The 5,969-nt window shown below is 40.0% G+C and overlaps 1 pseudogene; it reads right to left on the bottom strand.

Annotated features, from left to right (window-relative positions):
* Nucleotides 1-3,320: 3,320 nt before the first annotated feature.
* Nucleotides 3,321-4,505, bottom strand: LOC121308168 (annotated as a pseudogene).
* Nucleotides 4,506-5,969: the final 1,464 nt, after the last annotated feature.

Genomic DNA, 5,969 nt, shown 5'->3' with positions numbered 1-5,969 from the left:
GACAAAGACAGCTGTTTCAGTAATTACACATGTACGCAGGTCACAAATTAAATTTTTTTAATAGAACCCACTGTGATGAAAAATTGGTTTGAAAGTTATGATATATGTATGAATCTGGGGAGTGTATAGAGGAAAATTAAATGTGGTGACACTACATTGATAACTTGTGTTGCAACTATTTACAAAACTTAGAAAGCAGAAGGAATCTCCTTGTACTTTAAAAGGGGTATGATAGTGGACACTCTGACCCCACAATACCAAGGCTGTTGATTGTTTTACATACTCTTTCCTCAGGACCTTCACACTGACAACTGGCAGTGCTGCTGACACCCACGAGACTGGGGGTTATGTGTTCCGACCTAACTTATGTACTTCACTGAACACTGTTGACTTCACTACCACTGTGTGGAAGCACCTGTGTTTTGAATCTACTTCACTAACAGTGATGGGAAGCACCTCCAACGTGGACCCTACTTCAGTGGATTGTACACATACGTCCTTCGTGGAAGCACCTCCAACACCGAATCTACTTCACTAACACTGTGCAGGTTGCACCTCCAACACCGAAACTTCGTACTTCGGTTCAGGTTTTGTGGTCCTTAGATGAAGTGATGGTGACACGTCCTTCGTGCAGGAAGCACCTTCCAACACCGGAATCACTTCACTACCACTGTCAGAAGTGACACCGGACCCTACTTCACTGACATTGTGCAGGGTGACACCTCCTTCGTGAATCTGTGTGCACTACCACTGTGATTGGTAACACTTCCTTCACCTGGTTTTGTGCCATGATTGTGATTGAACACCTCCAACACCGGAATCTACTTCACTGACCACTGTGATGGAAGTCACGTCCAAACCGTGAGCACGTGGCGAACAGATGTCCAAACACCTCGTGATCTACTGGCCTAACATGCATGTGCTGTAACACCGAACCTTACTTGGACCTGGAATGTCACAAGATCTAGTTATCAAGTGTTTTTCACGTCTGCTGGCCTTAGAATTCAAGTTCAAAACACTCCTTTCTGTTTTGTCCAAAACATGATAGCTACATAGGCCTGAAAACACCCCCCTGTAACATAATCAAATATATAATACTAACCCATACATACACCATATTTTCTAATCACTGCTTAAATAATATATTATGTGAAACATCACAATGCAACCACATGCAGAGTTGGGTAGACCTTTTAGAAAAAAAAAGAGAGCCCGACTTCCAAGAAATATTCAGTTATTTATCAAACGAGAAATACCCACGTACACTTAAAGGGAACAGTGGAGGAAAAGCTAATTTTCGGAAACAATGCCAGTGTTTTTTAATTACAGTTGACCAATGTACAAACACAAAGTACATAGAAAAAACTAAAAATGTGGAATAGACATGTTACCCATCAGTATGTTTAAAAACTGAGATTTGTTCTAATATTAAACATTTTTGTCATTAAAAAAAGAAAGTTGTATTAAACAGGATAACCTATTTAAAACATGTTGTATAGCGATACATTTTGTAATTCCTCGAGAATGATGATGTTTTTGGAAGCAAAATAACAAAACTGTATGCTTGAAATAGTCAACCATTAGCCATAGATTCCGATTTACTGTATTCATGGTGTGTGTGTTTTTTTTTTTTAGTGGGTTAGTTTTTTTGTTTTTTTGCTTTGTAATGCACTTGAGTATTTTGACATACACTTTGTACAGTCAGTTTCTATTAGTAAATTATTCTGTTGGTTAATTCTGTTAGCTTTAGCTGAAAACATTTGGGGATATACAAATGTAACCGAACTGTAAAAAATCTACCAAATGCTTTGAACTTAATGTACTGTAAAGTGTTGTACATGTAAGCGTGTTTTGAAAGCAATGTATTGTAGTGTTTTTGAGCGTTCTACACCGGGGAACACAGCACTAACAACTCTTCTGCCTGGCTTTCCCAACAGCTATTAAATATTTCACACACATCTGACTCCTCCTCCTCTCGAGCTAATTAAACAACATTTTGCCGTTCTCTCTCTACAGTGTATGACATGTGAAAAAGATTCTGGCAGCAATAAACATTAAACATTCATCAGCCCTGCCGAAAGAGCTACAGCGCTTTACGAACTAGTTTTAAATTGCAAGGGACTTTTGTTTTCAATCACGGCTTTCTCGCCTCCTTGCTGTTATGCACTTACTATAGGTGTTTTGAATGATAAAGTGCTGTAAATTTGGAGCACTGAGTGTTCTGTATGTACTATACAGTTTTGTCCATTTCAATAAATACTGTATTAGAAGAAAAAAAGACAATTGCATTGTGTGAGGACAATTAAAGGAGATTATATTTATATATGGGAGTGTGTTTTTTTGCTCAGGAGGCTGGACAAAAGGATAATGTCCGCATTGAAGAAACCGTAATATACTAATCTAAATCGTCAAAAAAAGCGGGCTTCTTCTAGTGACTTGTTTAATTAACCTACACACGCAATGCCATATCTCGTTCAAAATAATTGTTCATTAAAAACATTCCCTTTCTAGATACTGTGTATTATTATTGTTGTTTATGTATTACATTCACCACCACGCATGATGGAAGTGTATCCACGCTTCCTTGCCATTTTGGAAACATAATTGTGGGTCTAATTTGAGAGATTACATAGCCCCGAATTAATTTTCACATTTGCTCTCCCAGCAAAGCTCTTAAGAAACATTTGGCACTCAAAAGTACTGTCCTGAGAAGACAACATGACCCCTCCCCCACAGTTTCATTTCAGCTTCGTTACCAGCTTGTGCACCGTCCCTTTTGTTTCAGTTACAGAAAAATTGGACCTGGAAACTAGACTTTTTCAAAAACGTTGTTTTTATTACGTGTGTACAGGATACACGTAGCAATGGCATCGTTAAGCGCAAAATACATAAAATGTAGAAAAATAAAAACACAGTATACAAAGTCAAACACGTCTTTATAAAAGACACATTTCCATATAAACCTGTATATACAGTTCAACGCGGCCACGTCTCGGAAACGCACGAGATGCTGAATGCAGAGTTAAATACTAGCACCGATTCTGCTCAAGAGCACACAAGATGAATATTTTTGTATTGGTAAATGCTGCTCACCGTTTAACTTGGAGTAGATGTACAAAATTACTAAGGGCTGGCCTTCTCCCCCCGCCCTCAACCCACTTTGGTCAGGTTTTATATGATCTTGTCTACCAAACACAGTGGTTCCCTTAGTTTTGTGCAAAGTATTTCCGATAAACGAGGAAAATGTTTTTTTTTTTTTTTTTTTTTTAAACATATTCAAAAGCTTGAAAACAAAACCATGTAACAGTCATCAAAGTTACAACACACACAGTTGCATTCCCGACTGCAACGGGAAAACCCCGTTTTCGTCCTCTTTCCACGTGGTTCGTCAAACATTCCGCGGGGACGGCGCAGTCAAACCGATACCTCCAACACGGTGTGTTTTATCCCAATTTCATTAAAACATGTCCATAAAAAAGCCACGATCACCGTAGTCCACACGGTTGAGGTTTTTTAGAACCTGATCACAGCATATCTGTCCTGCTCCAGAATCTCTGCCCCCCGCCTCCGTCTGTGTACCGTCTGTGCTCAACAAATCCAGAGAAACTGGAGCCGAAGATGGTAATTAAATTGGGAGACGTTTGCGGTGTCCATTTCCTCCTCAGCCTGTGCGCGTTTGAAGACGGGGCCCGCTTTGTTTTTTTTAACCGGAGACACTGGCTGTGGTGTTTTCTCCTCGCTGCTTCTACCTCTTTCTAACTACAGGAAGCCGCCGGTTGATTATCCAACTGCGTTTCTGTCACCATGTCTCCGTCAACCACCTCTGTCTGCATCTGACTTCTTCCCCATAACCGCCCTCGTCATGCTGTGGGATTCTTCTCTTCCTCCCCCTTAGGTTGCCCGATTTGCTTAGCAGGCACTAGGTGGCTCAGTCATAACGGAATAGCATTTGGCTGGACTAGAGGCCGGAGCCGCGTCGCCTTTCGGTTCCGAGGACTGCTGTCTCCTGCAGTCCCGAGCCAGAGCCCTTGTCTTCTTTCCGCTCTGTGCAGTCTGCTTCAGCTACCTCCTCCTCTGTCTGTGCTGCGGCGTGGCTTTCCGTGAAACTTTCAACATCGATGGTCATCTCCGGCGGCGTGTTCTCCGCAGGTAGCCCGGGTTCGCTGGCGGTAGTTGCTGCAGGATCAGCAGGGGTTGTGGCCGTGTACCCCACGCGTTCAGAGGTGCTCTTTGCCTGGTTAGAGTCCATGACTTCCTCATGCTGGCCCCAGTGCTGCTGCGCGTTGAGGCACACACTCTGGTAGTAATCATTGAGGTACACCTGCCGGGCGCTCCGGAGAACGAGGGAGACGAGAAGGTTCTTGTGGAGCTTGATCCCCCCTCTCTGGACTCTCGAATTGTAGATTTTCCCCAACGAGATACTCATAATCCGGTGAGCCTCCACTTTAAACTCCATTTTCTTATTTTTGTCTTTAGTAGCTTTTGTTTAAAACTTTAAAAGTTAACCCAGATTCGGAGTTAAAAAGTTACCACAGAACAAACCGTACTCCCTGCATACCACTGGATTTCAACACTTTTTTCCGTACATACTATCTGGATACAATAGTTTAAAATCCAAGCCTTTTTTAAATCCCGAGCTAAAAGTCTTTAGGTCCTCAATACATTTCCGCATGCGGATCACAGCCTGTTGTTTTTTCTAAAAAATTGTTTTAAAAAAATTTTTTTATGTTATTTTACGAGCATCGCGGTTTAGGATATCCTATAAGTTGTTGAGTGCCTAGAGCGGATATCGCTTTAACATACAAAAATGTTTTCCGTATGTAATTATAAGCAAAAGGCAAACGGACTACTTTACTCACGCTTTTTCCTGAGGAAATGAGCTGTAAATATATGCCGCATTGTTTATATACACGGCGTTGCCAACACACCATCCAATAAACGCAGCAGAAGCTGAACTACGAAATGGGTGGTTCCCACCCACAAGTCGGTTATAGACCAATGGGAGTCTGAGTAGGAAGCGAGCTAAATTTAAATGGTACCGTGGGAGACTGGCTTCAAGCGGCGATACGTTTAGAACTGGGCGATTAAAATACTTGAACACACTTGATAAATTTCAATATATTTTTTTAAACGCAGCATGAAGTTATTATTATTATTATTATTATTTATTATTATTATTATTATTATTATTATTATTATATATAAGAGGTGTTACACTTACAAGTACAAATATTGCCTGGTATTAAAATAGATATCCAGGACGGTCCTGTTTTTTTCGCACGTTTTTTGTGTGCATTTATTTTCCAGGTTGTGCACGTGTAATTAAATTATGATGAACTTTTTGTCCCAAACAGTGTATGCCAAATAACGGTTTATTGTCCAACCGCAACTACATTGGGCGTTGCTTTTGGGTTTGTGTGTTCCGTAAACCCAAACCACAACTGTAAGGTTTACATTTGACATTGCCCACCGACCGAGTACATTATTTGGTGGCACTCTTGTGCTGCCACAATCCGTAGTCGTGTTAGGCCGTCACATGAATGCTTGTAGCATTAGACCAGTTGTTTCAGTAATTTTTGGCACCGTATTAAATTGAATTACTTGACGCTTGCGGCCACTCTGACTGATAACATGAATCTTATCTTACAGTGCCTTCTATACGCGAAGGCGCTATCTATCTATATATAGTATCTATCTATATATATATATATATATATATATATATATATATATATATATATATATACTAATATATATCTGTATATCAGTTTAAGGTCTAGTCTTGCTTTGTTTCAATTTGACAAATTTGTCAACACTACTCTGTTTTAAAGATCGCTCATCTCCAGTACAATTATTCAGAGAAAGTGGATTCTTAACTAAATATACTACGGTGTTTCCCTTGTCTGGTGAAATAAAAAAAAAATATAGAGATAGAAAATTAAATTCTAAATACTGAAATGTATTATTTT

Source organism: Polyodon spathula, unplaced genomic scaffold, assembly GCF_017654505.1.
Source record: "Polyodon spathula isolate WHYD16114869_AA unplaced genomic scaffold, ASM1765450v1 scaffolds_491, whole genome shotgun sequence".
Taxonomy (NCBI): domain Eukaryota; kingdom Metazoa; phylum Chordata; class Actinopteri; order Acipenseriformes; family Polyodontidae; genus Polyodon; species Polyodon spathula.
The sequence above is the reverse complement of the archived record's forward strand: the minus strand, read 5'-3'. Positions and strand labels throughout refer to the sequence as shown.